Source organism: Tinamus guttatus, unplaced genomic scaffold (genome assembly GCF_059628265.1).
Source record: "Tinamus guttatus ecotype Peru unplaced genomic scaffold, ASM5962826v1 Tinamus_guttatus_pri_ptg000389l, whole genome shotgun sequence".
Lineage (NCBI taxonomy): Eukaryota > Metazoa > Chordata > Aves > Tinamiformes > Tinamidae > Tinamus > Tinamus guttatus.
In genome coordinates this window covers 2898369-2916715 of record NW_028288923.1, presented here as the reverse complement: position 1 = coordinate 2916715, position 18347 = coordinate 2898369, and the positions used below count along the sequence as shown (strand labels likewise).

The following is an 18347-nucleotide window of genomic DNA, read 5'->3' as shown; positions in this document are numbered from 1 at the left end:
TTAAACTTCAGCTTCAGAGGAGCAAGAAAGCAGTATTTAAACTGGTTCTGTACTACCTAGGCAAAGTGCAAAACACAGGTTGCCCCAGTTCTTCCCTGGATGAGATGCTCTCACACAAGTACTTGCACCACTGGCAACCCAACGTGCAAGAGACCGCATCCTGCTTTCATAGACACGCCACATTCAGTGCTCCTCGTTGCTAAAAATGGGGGAAAAAAATACTATTCCTCCCCCTACTAATCTGGAATGCTCCCAAATAGAACTACTTCTATGCTTTTACCTTCTGCTGGAAACCCAGTTTACATTCACCTTCACTGGGAAAAAAACAAAACGTGTTTGGAGAAAGAAACATAGGAAATAAGCTCAATATTTTCATATAAAAACATAATTCAATGGGATATTAAATGGTCTAAGAAGATGGATACACTGTGCTCATTTTCCTACATTAATGAGCTATAAAAAGTATGGAATAGACCATAAATACAGTATTTTTTTGCAATAGCCTTTACTAAAAATGCTACTACTTGTGTTTATCATTTATATCCTTGTATGTGACCTCAAAATTGATTACAGTTTAAATCACACAAGAACACTGGCTGTGTTCTTCATTTTGAGTCATATTACAAACACTTTTATAAGTCTGTTAATATATTCCATATTTTGTATTCTTATTGATCAGGAATATTTGTTTAGGGATTTTTATTGCCTTTAAAATAACAAATGTTAGACGTTTTTAAAAACAGAAAATATTATTGCAGCTTACATACTTTTATTTCTTATGATAATTCTAATATATAAATTGTTAGCCAGGATATTTTCAGGCTATTATTTTTCACATTGTAAACTCAAGTAGCAAAATAGAAATAGCTTAATATAAGATATTGTATAAGTTACAGATTTATATTTTAGCTAAAGACTTTGCCTAAACTGTTTGGCTGAATCCATGGTCATTTAGAAAAAACACTTAAAACTATTGAAATACCACAGAATTCTTCATACATAGCATGATGGTTTTGTATCAAGTATACATTATCTTTCCTAATTACCACTGCATTTTGCAGACTGAAGTATGATTTATATTTAGGATACTTTTTTGCTATTAATTATCAAATTGAAAAAATAAAATCTTACATTATAAATTCTCTCTTGGAAATTAATGTTATTCTTTTTTTCCATAATCCTATCACACAAGCAATAAGGGCATTGCAGCATGAACACTTTAATTTTTCCAGTTAGTTTTGAGCAAGCCCAGAGGTGAGGTTTAATAAGGATCAATGGCACTTTATCTGGGACAGGGCCACTTCACAGCATGCAAATTACACAGTAACACTTAAAAAAAGAAATAGATTTAATTAAAAAAAAAGTAGAACCACAGGCTCTGGAAATTCAATTAAAGGATTTATGCAAAGGTTTGCTAGGTTTTTATATGCAGTTACTGCTTATATAATGAGCTTTTCATATTAAAAATCAATAGGTAATCTAGAGTAGAAGATCATCCCCTTAAATACATTTTTGAAATCAATTTGAAAAATAGTCCATCAACTGCTGTGACTACTCTTGCTGCTTCGATTAGACTAAGAGCAATATTTAGATTGTAGGACGTGCTACAGAATACCTATGCTTGGATTTTGCTTTCAAGTCTTCTTATATTTTTAAGTGCCCAAGCTAACCATACAGTAGTTCAAGATTGTGTACAATGGATAGATAATTAATTTAATTACTTGCAAGGGCATAAAGTCCTGAAATATGTCAAAAACCTAGGCATCTAATGGGACAATCTGACAACATTCTGAACAAATATATGCAAAAACCTACTTCTATGAATGTCTTGGCAATCTTTCTCCTCAGCCTCACAGCCACTTAGCACGCTGGGATAAATATTTCTGTTTATAAGTTATTAAATTCGCCAGCTAAGGAAGCAATTAGCCTAACACTTGTCTGAAGTGCAACTTTTACACATCGTGAATTTAAAGATGGATCAGGTCCCATGTCCTTCAGGTTTAATCTAATGTGCCAAGATGCTGTGGTGAGAGAAGATCATTATATTAAAGTCTAAATATCCTAGTTAATATTCAGCACTTATCACAAACTCACAGCTCAAGCAAGTGCATCTTCGAAACAAACGGAGATGGATCCATTGCACTGGCACATAATCTATCCATCTATCCATCGCATCCCTCTCATTCACGGCACAGAGTTTGCAAATATTGTGAGGTTACCATTAGAGAGCCATCACACAACAGGTCTTTCTACACAACAACCGCAGCGAGAACAACAACAAAACACTGTGAATCTGAGAGATTCAGAAGAAACATAATTCCGTTATGAGAGGTCTGAAAAATGCTTCTGGTATATGGCTTCTATACATGAAACAAAGCTAAATGACAACTATGAGCGTAGGGGATTAGACAAAATTTTCTCTATCTGTAACATGCTCTGTCAAGCAAAGCATTCCAGCATTTCAACTATAAAATACCTTCAGAGGCAAACACATTGCAGAAGATCAAGAGGAAGAAAGTAAATAATAGTCACTTTTCAGTTAAAATGATTACATTTAACAGTAAAACTACACTGTTCAGGAAACTAATTTACCAAGAGATTGCCTGATAAAAAGTTGGTATCACTTAAACCTGCATCACCGATATTACCTCCAATTTCAGCACCAGTACTTCATTTTTTACACTCATTCTATGTGGATCATTGCAGAACACTTGAGTTGAAGCAATCCCAGACAATGGGAACAAATATCCTTGCTGCCATTTTCCTATTAATTCAGCTGAACATCTTCATAAGCATTCTCTGAAATATATTTCTACACTGGACTTCAATAAGCTGGTTCTTAAAATAAAAAATCTCAAAGGAATCAAAGATGTTTGCTTACTCTCGTTTCAAAAAAGAAGTTGATACAGATTGATGCTATAGTTTTCAATAGGTTTGAAACAAAGGCATTAATGAACAGTAGCTTTATTTAATCTTTCTTCCTACTTGCTGAATTTCTCATGCACGCCATATTTTTCTACACCTTTGCATTTTAAACTCAGTGCAAGTATACGAGGGGATCAAAGAGTTTCAGATGAATCTGAAGAGTTATAGCAAGGGTAACGAGGGTCCTTCGATTCTAATGACAGAAGCATATGCTCTCAACTTTCTAAACTGCATCCAACTGAGCCATTTATCAAGGCCTGAAACTTTTTCATTATTTAAAGCACCACGACAGCTTTCCACTTGATGCCTTGGAAGTACACAATAATAGAGACTCTATAGTCATTAATTATAATATCAGCTGTTTGATGAAGTTACTGTACTTGCTGCTTGGTGATTTCATTTTTAATTGCAGCAGGTGGTGTGGAAATAAAGCGATGTACTGACACACATGGTCACCTCAGTAGCATTTTCTTTTTTATGTACAGATAAATGCAACTTTTTAAAAAAAAAAATCTTTCTGGTTTATATAGCTAACATTATATACCTAGCTGTGAAGAAAAATGAGTGCACAGAGCACAGCGAAAATTAGATGTTTAGAAATGAAATGACAGAAAACACATTGTCCTCATTTTTTTTTCCTTTCAGAACATTTAAGATACTGATTCTTCCAGGGGAGATTCATGGTCTCCAAACTCAGATGTCATAAATAACAGTCATAGACATATAATGTAGAAGTTTTCTTCCAGTGTTCACTTTACTGATGTATTTGAAAAAACATCGCTATTGAGGACTACAAATCTGAAAATAGAGACATGTACTTGACCAAAAATCAAATTAAAACTGTACTAAATTCTACAAACATATTCAAAAATATTGCATAATATTCCAAATGTTGTTTTCTATTTCTTCTGCTTTGACTGTCTTATATGTTCCATTCCTATATTAATTTACTAACCAAGATATTCATGTAGATCTTTTCAATTTAAAATCTATATGGCATACTGAAAGCAAAAAATGGATTAAGATGACATTTGTGTGTACCGATTTATCATTTTGTTGACCTGAGACTCCTGTTGCAGATGCTTTCACACAGTCTGTATTGTTCTTCTGATACTGTCCGCTTTATAAAAATGTATTTTCCTCATCTGAAATGTTTTCATTTCATTCATCTCTAATTTAACAGATTAGATAACTATTACAGATTTTGCTGCCATAGGTTTTTCATGAGATTGATAGGAAATAAAAACTGGTGTTTCCTAATGGCCACAGACATCCGTCTTCTACATAAATCAGCAAGCTCCCTAAAGAATCCCTTTTATCCAAGTCATAGATCAATTGTACTCAAGCCTCATTACAACACACACACGTGCCCTGTTCTCTGAAATAAGGTTATGCTACCTTAGCTCAAAACTACATTAAATGTAATTAATACAACTGTGATGTAAATGGACACAGCATTAAAATGTATATCCCAAGGGAGAAGACTGGGAAGACAGCTTATCCGCGCTGCCACGTGTGGCATTCCTGACTAGGGAAAATCCTAGGCATCCTTCTTCCCTAGGAGCACCCTGGGCAGGACGTGCTCCTCAGAAGGGAGCAGCAGCAGGGCAGGATGGGCAACACGGGCTCCCTGTCACTATCCCTTTGCTACAGGATCACACTGCAGTGGTACCTTGGGTCTTCAAGGAAGTGGCATTAATGTTGTTAGAAAGCCAAAAATAACGTGGAAAGGTCATCTGCTGTAAAGGGGAGCATTAATGGGTATAGGGAAACTGATGTGAATTATTTGACTGTAAATTCAGGGAAAGATGGGTAACCAGGTAAACACTAATAAATTAGTGCTTTATACATGGACCACTACCAAGTAATTTGGAAGAGGATGCTGCAGATAGAAAGGTAGAAATCAAGTGAGCAAGAAAAGTGTGGAAGTATTTCAAGATGCCCACATGCAGCAAACTTAAAAACAGCAGTTCTTCCCCAGGCAGGTCTCCTGGGCTGCCCCTATTATCACAGCTAATTTTAGGCAAGAGTTTTGTTGAAGAGCCAAAAAGCAAACAGGGCCTTCAACCAGGAATATATTCTTGGCCTCAGACAGGTCACATATTACACTCACTCCAGCGAAGAACGGGGCTTTGCTTCCAACCCAGGAGACTGTATAATGACCTGAATCCGCACAACTCTCTTCCCAAATTTCTCATCTTCTTGCTCCGTATAGGACCCCTATTCCTATACAAACAATTAACTGTGAGTTACATGTCTTAACAACACAGCTCAAGTCTTGTTGGAGAGGGGAATGCAGGCCACATCATCTCTTTCAAAGAGTTCTCAAACAAAAACTGAAATGGTTAAATGGAGTAGGTCGTAGAAACCACTCACCACAGTGGTTTCCAAACTAGGTTAGTATGCCTGCTGGAAAACCAGGTCACGCAAATGGGGCTAAGAACGAGAAGCATTAAACCCACAAAGAAGTTTTGGAACCGCTGCTATAAAGTATTTCTTACATGAAATATGTAACTACTATAAACTTTCTTGAAATGCTCTAATCTTGTTGAACTTGCCTTCTTGGTAACGTACGTGCTGCATCCTCCTTCGAATTTTAAATCACAACTGTTCTTTCATTTTTTTTCATCGCTACTACAGTGCGCTTTCTGCAGGCACAAGGCAGGAAACCAGGTGTGGGTTGGTTGGTTGGGTTTTCCTTTGACACCAGGAAGACGTGCAGAAGCCAGTGACATTTCCTCGCAGCTTTGCCTTCTGAAACGTTTCCTACACTCATATTGCTACATATATAATCAAAGCATCCAAATATGCAAACAAACCCTTGGGTCAAACTCTGCTCTCATGTGCGTCAAGACTCACAGCAGTGAAAAAGGAGTAAAATTTGGCTCCTTCTCTTGCAAACACCGTGTACGGAAGCCAGCTCCAGTGCAGAGGATTAAGCTCTCTGCATCATGGGTGCCCACTGCTTCCTATGGCAAACAGAACAGAATCTGCAAACTGCAGAACCACCACATTTCTCACGTTGTATAGCCATTACACGTTATTTCCTAATGCGAATAAATCACAGAATGGTTGAGGTTGGAAGGGACCTCTAGAGATCATCTAGTCCAACATGTAAAAATAATTACAAAGAAGAGCTTAGAAAATGGATGTATTCACTTGTTTTGCTTTCTTGGTTCTTTTCTCTCTCTCTTTTTTTCATTTGAGTTACTTTCTGTTACTAGCTCCTTTAATTTCCATAATGTAAATGCCCAATACAAACCAAATGGCATAATCCATATGTATAATATATAAGCAAATTTCAATAGTCTTCCCACTAACTAGTCAATTGATTAAGTGGAATTATACATTATTTTAATTTTACCTGCTGGTACGTTCTTCATCCCAGAAGACATCTGACATCTTCTGACATCTTCTAAAAAGAAAAACTTATAATTTTCTACATTGGCATCAGAAGTAACACTGCACTATGTTTCCAAAGGCCGACCAGTTTCATATGCTGGTGCTTGCTGTGCAGGTGTAAGTGATTAGCAATTAGCTGAGACTCAGTCACATGGCCCAAATGCAAATCCTCAAGATTTACTTCCTCCACTTAAGTGGGCAAGCAATCCTCAAAACCTCACACAAAGATTGCACTCATAAAAATTGTTAAGCATTTGTGCCATAAGGATATTTGCATTGCAGAATGGTGATCTGATCTAATTCATATCTACTAAGATACAAGATGCAACAAATGTATACTTAACGGCTAAATCCAAAATGCGGCTGCACACATCAAAATAAAGAAAAGGAAAATTACAACCCAACCCCTACAAAAGTCAAATTTCTGTCAGTGGATCTCAACTACAGAAACACCAGGAGTTAGCCAACATTAGCCAACAGTTCAAACTGTGGCAACATTTCAACCAAAAGACAGCAGATCGCTCCTCTTACGAGGCATGATTTAGCTCACCGTACATACGGCTTCTTACAACAGATGGCATGCACTTCATGAAACCCATGAAAATCCTCCTTCCACTTAAATGCAACGTGCCTCAGAGTAGCATATGCAAGAGAGAGCACAGTGGAAAGTAGAAGGTCAGGATAGTTCTCTTCTCCAAGTGCATTTTTAAATCTCAGTATACCAGGGAAAATAAACAGTACTCCCCAGAGAAATCTGTGCCAAAGACCTTGCCTTAATTATTCAGCATAGCTTTCCAAATCTATCAATTTACCTCTGTACATTTATGATCTTTATTGCTGTAAGCACACTGTCATTATTAATATATACATTAACATAATCCAAAGACATCAAGGCATTGTGGGGCTAGTGAGAAAAACACAGACATTCGGGAATGGTAGGAGAGCAGGAACTATCTTAAATTACATTACCAACAACACAGTCCATGATACCTAATATTAGAATTAGGTATCAACTTAGGAGAATTTGAATATGGTTTTGGATTTGCATTTTTCTTGTTTTTCCCTAAAATAGCCAGTATACAAAAGACAACATTCTGATTAACTGATTAATACATACAGACAGAGAACTTGCATTACTGCACTTCTCGGGAAAGCTAAGAGTTTCAGTTTAGCAATGTCTACTTCAAGCTTTTATCAGCACTAATTTCAACCCCCCCAAAATTGTCATAAAATTCAGAACAGAGAAAAAACAGACCTTAATTAAGCAAAGTGTTATCTCTTTCTATTATAATGAAAGCAAAGTTACAGTTGTATTTTCACCAAGATTTTTCCTCATTTAATGAAGACATTATCCGTGAGTTTTCAAAGTCACTTTACAAAAGAGCATTCAAGAGACATTAAAGTCGGCTTAAACTAAAAAGTCTTTTTGAAGTCAATAAACAATAAAAAGAACAATGAAAAGGCAGCCTTTGATCTCTTCTTACTCAAAAGTCTTTAATTTCTGTTTTAATCTAGTAGATGCATTAAGTCTTGTTTTCAAATATTTCTCATCTACAGAGTACTGTAAGTTTGCCTTGATTCTTTTATTTAAATATATTTTAACTGTATTAACGTACAGTTTCTCATTACCATCAATGGGTGTCATCTGGAAGTTCTCTCACCAAAATAAATAGAAAAGTTTTTAAATGATTTTCCATTCAGGTCTCTCTTAAAAATTCTTTAAATGACAAAAAAACATGGAAAAGGAAAGAGAAAATAGCATCTTCAGCTTTAAAATTTGTGAGAAGATCAAAGACTATAATGCATATAGATTTTTCAAAGAATAAATTATTAACAACATGGGTGAACACATACTGGTCAATAACATGGTCAAGGAATGATAAGTTGAGAGTGTCTCTCTACAACCAATTACAGTTAATCTGACTATATTGCTTGCAAGAAATTCCAAGCTCCTCACTAGATTTGGAAAATAGCTTTTAAAGACCCTGTTAGGGAATCTGTGAACTGTGGCCTTTTAGCATTCCTTTTTAGCATTGGCCTTTTTAGCATTCCTTAACTTCTCTTTATCCTTTCTCAGGCTGCTGAGGCCCTGGAAGTAAGCAAGAAAATGCAATATGGCTCTGGATTACAAGGTGCAGAGTCTGAAGACAGAGACATTATTTCCCATGGTGCCACCTCCTTCAAGGCCCCCAACACAACCCCACTGGAAGGGATGCAAACTCTCCATCCCTGGGCAATCCACATGTTGCAGTGCACATAACCCCAGACTATCCATGTCCCCTTGGCAGCACAGGGTCATAGACAGAGCTATACAGGAAAGGGGACCAGATCCACATTACCAGAGCAACCTGCTGATTTAGTCTTCACAAGCCCAAGTGATTTGCAAACCCAGAAAACATTTAACATGGTGCACTGGAAGCAGGACTGCGCAGAGGCGTGCTATATGGCAACACGCTATGCAGACATTTCTCTACAACAGCTTTTTTTGTGCTATTTCAGTTGAACTGTCTTGTCTCTTGTGCTTGCAAAGATACCTTTTCAAATAGGAGGGACAGATGAGAGCCATATCTGGCACAACAGCAATCTTCCCCTTCCACTGCTATGTCCTGTTAACCTGGAAACCTACAGATAACAAACTAAACAGTAGCATTGCTTACTATTTCATAGATCAGCCTTTAACTTGACATACAGGTGTTTAAGGATTACAGGTGAATCCAGGCCCTCTACTAGCTTTGATTACTATAGATATTTTTGGTATTTGATCATCATGCTGTCCCCAAAACATCCCATTCATTATTCTCCCAAATGAAAGCATTTTCCACCTCCATCTGTTGCTCAAGTTGCTCGACATTTTTGTAAGGGTCACAAAGCCCTTATTTCTGAAATAAACATCAGTTCTTAGTGATTTGTTTCCAGAGCAGGATATGAATGAGAGCACTGAGAGCACCGGACTTGAATTTTGTTTATAGAAGAATTTTATCACTCTTCATGCATTTTTTTTTCTTTTTGATTTAAATAAAACAAAACTCTAAGGGACAGATCTTCTCTGAGAAAGAAAATAAGCTCAACTGAAATCAAAGTGACCGTGCAAAAAGTTAAGCAAAGCCGTTTTCTGACATGAAGTTAAGCAAAAAGATTAAAATTTTCTCTTTGCTCATGGCAGATGTACTTATGAAAAAGAATCAGACTGAGAGCACTTTCCTACGTTCAGACTAGCCTTCTATTGATCTGGATGTGCTGTGAACCACATTATCTAATCTACAATAAGCCATTTACCAAGTGCAATGATCTATGGGCTAAAAGGCTTAGATTTTTAGTTCCATTGTAGACTTTTTGATGAAATGGTAGATCAGTCGAGAATAATATTATAATAAGATTGTAAGGGACACAAATGTCAGTATTAGGAAATTAGAAAGTTTGGCTTACAATTTTAAATTCTCTTGATGGTCATTTAAAAGGCCAACATCTCTTTTTGTAGACTAATTGGGGCTGTATGCTTAACAGAAGGCCCAGATAACATCCCACTGTCTATCAAGCTCAGAGTGGTTCAAGGGTTGATCCAACTGAAAATATTTTTATTTTGCAAAAAGAAAATCATCCAACCAGGCACGGGACAGCTATTTGGTGATCTGCAGGTTGCAATCATATCAGGATGCAAGACATCATGCTACTGCCTTCAAGCTTGCTGCTGGACCTACCCAAGTTTCATTTGCTGCACAGACAGACCAGCAAGAACCCCTGACACAGTACAACACCCCATCTTAGTGAGCATATCCTCCTCCACTCCTTTTCTGCAGTTTGTCTTAAATGAGATTTGATGTATTTTGCAGCAGAAACTTGTTTGCTATCTACATGTGCAGAGCCTGGAAGAGGCTGTGCCTCCATTGGGCTGGCGGGTCACTGCTGGCACATGTATAAGAACATCTGGACCACGGCTCCAGCTTTCCCATCTCCAAGTGTCACATCTCCAACTGGCAGCTTTCCCCACTTGAGGAAATGCCATAGTAATCTCAAGCCAATTCATTTATCTCCTGTTCTAGGTTAATCTAGCAATAAACCACAGATAAGAGATTACTTTCCTTAATCTGCAAATAGTGCTTTTTGATTGAAATAGGTAACACTGAAATTTCTGGCAATGCATGGCATAATTAACATTTGCAAATTATCAAGGACTTTGACCACAGAAAATTTCCTCTAAGTAGCTGGTTTTGTGAAAAATACAACAGTGCAGAACAGATTTGCAGCACCACATGGATCACCGAAATTAGCCATTTTAGCAAATACAAACAGAACTACAGGTTAGTGGCCTTCTGTAGGTAGAAATAAAAGTCACTATCATCTCAGTGAAGTCAAAGCATATTTATGAAATTATTTTATCTATAGTCTATGGCAAATTTTACTGCATCATTCTGAGTAAGACTGACAGGTTACATGCCCAAGTAAATGTACTAAAGATACACTAATGTCACTTTAAAGCAACACAAATTTTGATGCTTTTTTTTTTTCTTTTTGTACTGCAGCTATTAGGATGAACTGCATCATTTTCTGAAAACGAAAGGAGGAAATAGAACTAGTCCAGGCTAAGATGCAACTTTACAACAACTGCCACTAGCTATAATATACGCCAGTTCGCATTAAGATGTTATTGCACCTTGCAGTTCTAATCGCCAATTATGACTCTATTAGTCCTGCTTGGCAGTTCATCTGCTCCTGCATGAGCTAAGGGGGACTCGGAGACGGACCTCTGATCTCCGCGGTTCCGCTCGGGTGAGCGCTCAGCGCCGCGGCTGTCACCGAGAGACGCCGAGGAGGGGAGGTGCTGCCTTCTCCAAGATAACTACACCTGACCCTGCAACAATTTACTAAGGAAATACCTGCCTAATGGCAGGGTGAGCGCAGTTTCTTTTACACTAGCATGGGCTCTGCAAATTAGAGACAACAGGATAAATCTATGACCAGCTCGCTAGACACTTCATTAAATCACTGTTCCCCTGCCTTGTAGAGCACTAATAGAATCACAGCCCTCGTTAGCTACTGAATAAAAGATCAATCACATTCTTTGAGAGCTCTTGCTACCAGCTTCCAGAGGAAACAAGGAAAAAAAAAAAGACATATTTAGGATCATCAGTAAGATTCTGAATGGCCTCACTGCAAGTTGGTTAAATTACCTTTTCCACAACTGACTCCGACTGTAATACTCTGAGGAACTTGTTAAGTCTGCTTTCAAAAGCTGCTATCTAATATATGACTACCAGGCCCTGGTCAAAAGTTCATAATGTGCATATGTAAAAAGGTACTAAATTGCCTGAGGGCTAAAACCAGAGGAGTTTAATTGCAGCAAAATGCTGAAAATGGTCTGCTGAGGGTCCTTCTATTGGGATACTGCTGGCACTGGCTGATTGAAGTACAGCACATAAAAGCCTTACAACAATATTTCCTTAAATGCAGCTGAAACTGCGAGCAGTTGCTGGTGCATGTACAGCGAGCCAAGAGGAGGGAAAAAAATAAAAAACCTTCTCTAAAACAAACAAAGATTTAAGGACTGACATAATTCATAATTCAAAAGCATGTGGATACAAGAAATAACTAAGCAACGGTGAATGTCTGTCAGCTTAATTCATGCTATAGGCTCCATATGCAGTTATGATGCTAAATGTGAGCACATAAGTAAACCTATGTAAACCTATTATAGTGGATCTTCATGATCCACTATAATTGAAATAGGCAGACATTTTGCACGAAAGTGTATGGCCACACTTTTGAATTTTGCAACAGTCATCTGAGACTGAATTTTCCTATACCTGGCCTGCAATCTAAGGACTTCTTTGTTCGTAAGAATTTGAGAATCATTCCCACAGCTATTTACAAATTGAAAGGAAAAAATGACAGGAGTGAAGACAACATTTTTTTTTCTCCTTGAAGACTTAAAAAAATACATGTTTTTTACTTAAAAAAAATCCATCAGACAGGCTTAGGAAAAATGGACATCATCTGAAATTCAGGAAGAAACTCTGCATTTCATTCTGAAGCTTATTACAAAGAAAAGTAATTTATTTCAAAGAAAAGTAATTTTTAATCAAAACAAAGCCCAAGCATTTTATCTCTTCATGCGGGGAACATAGCCTGGATTTTCTTCGTTCTCTGTGCGCAACACGAGCATGTTGACTGGGCATTTGCTTTGTTGACCATGAACAGTCATCTGAAAAAGCATTTAATTGTCTTGAAATTTGTGCTTTATCACAAAACTGATTAATTCACACATATAACAACATATATTTAAAAACCTTAGGGTGAAGCAGCTTTTTTATTAAAAAAATACTGCAAACAGCTTTCACATGGAATAGCAAGTCCTTTATTATCGGACATGACACAGATCCTCTCCAATGTTAACTTTTTAAGTCAAAGCTCAGTGCCTCTCTGCCAGCATAGTTTGAGCTGAACTACACAGCACTCGATGCAGAAGTTCTTCCTCACACCACGAGGAGCTCACATTAGGTCTGCACAAGAGTCTACCTTTGCAAATCTGGCAAGGGCAGCACTGCAAGGCCTCCCGCACAGAACAAGGGATCTTCACAAAACAGCTTTCAACAGCTAAGCAGGAAGGTTGGCTCTACTGGCAGCCTACCTACTGTTGTCTCTTTTCCAAGGCTTCCCTTTAAAGGCAAGTTTACCTCATTGCAGCAGGTACTGCTGCTCCTGCTGCTTGAGCAAAGTGCCCGGGTGTTCTGCACCGCACACGATTTTCCAAGGCCAGCACCGGTCCAGACCGTGCTCTGAAGAGCATAACCAGGCCTTAGCTAGAGGCCATTTCAGATGTCACACTAAGGTAACAGAATAATGTGCAACTTCTCTCAGCCACCAAACATAAGGCCAGATGTTGTTTTGATAAAAACACTCTTTATATAAAGTATTTCCTTCAGAGACAAAAAGTATTACAACAGAAGTGGAAACTGCCAGCTGTGTTGATACTTGGTTTTAATTCATTTAAAAATTGGGAATTCACCTACATTTATCATGAAAGGACTGGGAGAACCTGGCCCATAAACTTTTCTCACAAATACAGGGCCATTGCTTTTTGTGCAAAAGCAGAACTATCAGCTCACTTCACACGGACTAGTTCAGAGTGGAATCATTCTAGCTCCATGACCATGGAGCTTCGCATAAAGCCTTGCCTCGTAGCAGAGCAATTAACTCATTTTCAATGTACTTATGATGCCTTGATTAAAAAAAAAAAATCAAAACAAATGTTTTCCTCAGAAAGCCTTTTTTAAATAGCAGGGAAGGATACAGAAAATAATGCTAAATTTTTACATATTAGCCAAATCCTAACACGCACGTGCCCAGGTGCACGAGAGGAAGCATGGTGGTGCTTTTTAGTGCCTCGCTGCTCCGAGATCCAGCTCACCTGCTTGGCCACCCTGAAAAATCACAGTTTTTTGCTAGGAAAAGTGCCAGGGAGGAACAACTTTCTTGCACAGAACTAATGGTGCTGCCCCATGTAAGGGAGCCTCGCTCACCTCATCCTGGGAGAACAAGCACCGAGATGCTCCTTGGCATCCCTTGGGAGACCCTGCGTTTGTGTCTGCCTTGAAACATAGCTCAGCAGCACGATTTGGGGTGGGATGAACTATTCTGCATGAGTAGATGAGCAGATTCTAAGTGACACTGGTACAAAATCTTTATCATAAAAAATTGCCAAGACAGTTGTTATTTGAAGTGCTAAATTAGTTTTCTTGTACTAGTAGCATTCATCATAATGCAAGTTTGACATTTCAGGGCAACATTTTAATCGTAATGTAGTACAGCACAAAAATATAATGTTTTTCCAATTTTCTAACAAAATGCAAGAAAAATAATTACATTCATTAATAGAGTGATAGACAAGGCAAACCTAAGGAAAGAGGAAAAACTACCTAGATTCAAGAGTGTTAAATTCAAATGAAAATTTTAAACCGAATACTTGCAAATATTCTTATGCCTCAGATGGTAAACTTGATATTTATGTATTTTGATATACATAAACTTGAATGTATTTTCGTAAGGCTTTCAGACCTAAATCAGTAGCATATAGTGTGTCAACTCGGGAGACGGATTTTCAGACCTCTTATTTTTAAGCCAAATCTGGTATGCAACATATGAGCAAATACCTTTACAAGCAGTTAGGTGCCTAGCCAGCCATTTACACATGCACAGACATCTAGGGGAAACAAAAGAAAAAGCAGAGTAGCAATGACGTGACCCAGCACTAAAAATATCTGAACATGAATGGCTAAACATATTCATAACACTGAAGTTACACCTGAAAACATACATTTTACAGCAAGAAAGCAGCACCTGCCCAGGTACAGCCCAATATTTGATTCCTTTAGGATTTAGAGATGCTTTAAGAATGACCATTTGAGATGAGAAGCAAGAGAACATAAATGAAAATAATAAAGTATGAAAGTTCCTGTTGTAAATCAGAGATTTCCCATTTAAGCATAAACTACTACTAAGCATAAACTACTGATGTCTGTGCTATACCCCAATAGATACGAGCAGCATTATATGCCTGGTGCTGAGCCAAATGGCTTCAGTGAACTTCAGGCAATAGATGCCCTACACAAACAGGTATACATAAAAGCTCACAAAGTCCAGCTCCTGCACCTGCCTAACATTCTTCTGAGTTGATAGCAATATCCACCTTAAATTATAAATTCTATTTTTTTAAAAAAAAATTTACTTATAAAGTTTTAATTATAAGCTTTATAAACTTATCGTTTATAAATTATACAAAATCAGGCCATGCAGCACATGGAACGAAGTATTTTCAACTGACAAATTATTTCAATTTTTTTTTTTTGCTAAATATTTCTCCCTCATTCTTAAAAAATCTTAAATCACACAAACATTAAAAAAATAAGATACTACATTCGAAATATTTAACATAAAACATGCATTTGCACTTTGTCCATCTTTAGAGACAGCAAGGACCTCAGGATTATGACAGTAGGTCAACAAAAGGAGAGGCAGAGGCAGGACACACTGATGCCAGCTGTGACCTACCTAAAATTAAAGGCAACTTTGGGCTTCATTAACTGTTCTGAAGCCACCCTCTTTCTTCCTTTACTTATACACACTTTCCTAGAAAGAAGGCATAAAACCAGTAAAAATATTAGGAGAAAGAAGCTTCAGTTCTGAGCCTGATCCAAATTTAGTTTTGGCAGTAAACCTCAGAGAATGATAAATAGTGGAAGTTACTGAACTACAAAATACTAGAGAACATCCAATGGAAAAATTAAACATGCTCCCTAAGACATTCTCATCAGCCACAGACTCATTTCTCTTCATGGGGGAATTTAGCCAGCATGCCAACATGGCCAAGGGACATCTTGCAGCTTGCATTTTGCCTCTAGAAACAAGGAATATTATACTCGTATCCATAATACACACAATCTCCAGTAAGCTCCCTCATGTTTCATCGAAACATTTACTAGATTCTGGAAGAAAGAATCAACACAAACTAGAAGCACCTCCAGTATCACAGCTGGATACCTCTCAAAAGTCTAGAAATACAATCAAGTAAATAAACACATATATTTTACATACAAGCACGTCCACATGTATGCTCAGATGCACACACATTTTTAATAACTTCTTTTGCAAGAAAGCAAGCTCTTAGGACTGCTAATTCAGTTATGCAGTTATCATGCCCAGGGAATGTCACAACATGATGATGAATGACATGTCAAATGGGAAAAACAAAAAAAATCCCCAAACAGATGAACCACTATTGCAGAAAAACAGCCTTCTATTGTGCTCATGTATCCAGGAACATTAAATATATTAAAAACTCAGGGTTTTTTTTTTGTTGTTTATATACACGCACATATATGTAAGAGTAGTAAGAATATTAAAAAAGCATTCTGTAGTACTCTGCATTTGATATATTGTATTATTTTTGGACCTTGCAAGTATACTTTTTTAATGACCTTACTCTAAAAGAAGGGCCTTTCTAGCTCAGATTACTTGGACACTTTTACTGTTTACTCTTCCATCTCTTCTGTAAAGTCAGAAGAGATTTCCCCGAGAACTTCAAATAAATAAGATATCCAGCTGCACAAACACTATCCATTCTGCTAGATTACTTTGGCTTCGTAAGGAATATTTGACTTGCTCTGAATGTAAGTGATTAAAGAGAACCCATCACATGAAACTGATTGGTGAGCTGTTTAAAGTGGTATGGCACCTCTTCAAAGATGAGAGAGAAATGAAAAGACCATGTTATGGCAAAGCATCTCGGATATCCAACGAGAGCTAAGGAAATATTAATGTCACTAAGCACTGTATCCCTCAGTTAAGAAAAAGTATTTAAATGATCGTTCTGTAAAAAAAGAATCTACACTGCCTTTTTTTTTTTTTTAAACAATTTGGTATTTTATGTATTGTAAATACAGCCAATGAAAGCATGGGGTTTCCTGAACATCTGTTCATTCATAAATAGCAACTTCAAAAACTGTAAGGAAAGATAAATCGTGTTCTGGAATCCACAAGATTTATATTGCTCTGTGATTTATGCTCCCTCAGTGATATAGACTAACAATGTTTGATTATGCAATTTCATAATTTTTTACAGTTTACCATTTTGGGGGAGGGGCATAGTATTTTTCCTTTCAGAAAATAAAGGGACCAAAAAAAGAGCTTTGTTCAAAATGAATTTCAGATGTGTGGATTGGCATTTTACTTTCTGAAGGGCTAGAAGACATAGTAAGGGCAGCATAGAAGACAGAGGTTTCCATTACAGAGGTGTGTGTGCATGCACCAGGAGCCATCACTCCTACAGAGCCAAGCAGTTCGGTCACAGTTAAGTGACACACAAAGGCTTGAAACACTCTTACTCATTTAATGAATTAACAGAAGATTTGCATTAAAAACATCATAGCCAAAAATGAGCCAGTTGTTGGGCTCTAACCTTAATACGAACCTTGATTTAAGAGAAGAAAATAGAGAAAGTGAAAGCACACTAATGATACACAGTTACTTATTACAGCCCTCAGTTCATAACCCCCTCTCTGCCATCATTAAGATATTCTCCTGTCTTCTGTAAGATAATAGATGGGAACAGTTTTAACTGAAACTCAAACCTGCTCTTGAACATCTTAACCCACAACAGGCTTTCTTTTTTGCATTTTATGTCACTCATAGCCTAGTAATTTCAGTAGGTGAAAATGCCTGGTTAAATTGAACCCCGTAGTAGACTTCATGTTTGGTTGAGCTTAATATTTTTTGCTAGCTATATAGCAGGGCAGCCATAAGCCTGTCCAAAAAGTTAAAAGTCATATCAACTTAAAATAGTTTAAAAAACTCTTTTACAGTTTTATAAAAAGTGCAGCTCACTGCTAGCTAAAAGCCAAGTTCCATTACTGTGAACATTTGAGATGACAGTCCTTCCAGCATGCAAGGAACACATCGCTGGATCATTATTAAGGAACCGCAATGCATCGACTCTGCTTTTGATTATAGATCATAATCATGTAAATCATTCATAAAAATGTTACTTTTACTATTCTCTTGCTGTTAAAGAAAATGAATAATTCTGTGATTTATGTTCTGGTCTATAACTAAGGAAGGTCTGCATCCAGGTCTTATTTAGAACAAACTAAGAGCCCTTCCTCAGGCTCCCAGATGAGGGCTCACAGCAGTGCCTGACAAGTGGTGTCCAACACGCAGGACTGGAAGATGCTGCGAGCAGGGGCAAGGGGAGGGCTTGGGGGCAGCTTCCGCGGTTAGCCAGGCTACAGAATGATCCAGGATTAAATCCCTTTTCTGTCAAAAAACCTTTGTGTTTATTGGACTAAAACATTATTAATATAACACATAACAGCATAAGCTGAAGGCTGTTAAAGGGTGAGCCAAGGAATACCAGATGAAGGGTAAGGACTGCTTGTTAGGTCAGTAATACCTGGAAAAGAGTTGGGTCTGGGTATATCATAAAACTTTTAATAGCTGCTTTTATCCAAAGGTAACAGCCACACGCTTGC

General features: G+C 37.4%; 1 protein-coding gene across 1 annotated transcript in view; it reads right to left on the bottom strand.

The window, feature by feature from the left end:
- Window positions 1–18347, bottom strand: part of WWOX (WW domain containing oxidoreductase) — a 426479-nt gene that overhangs the window by 299311 nt on the left and 108821 nt on the right. The window lies entirely within an intron of this gene.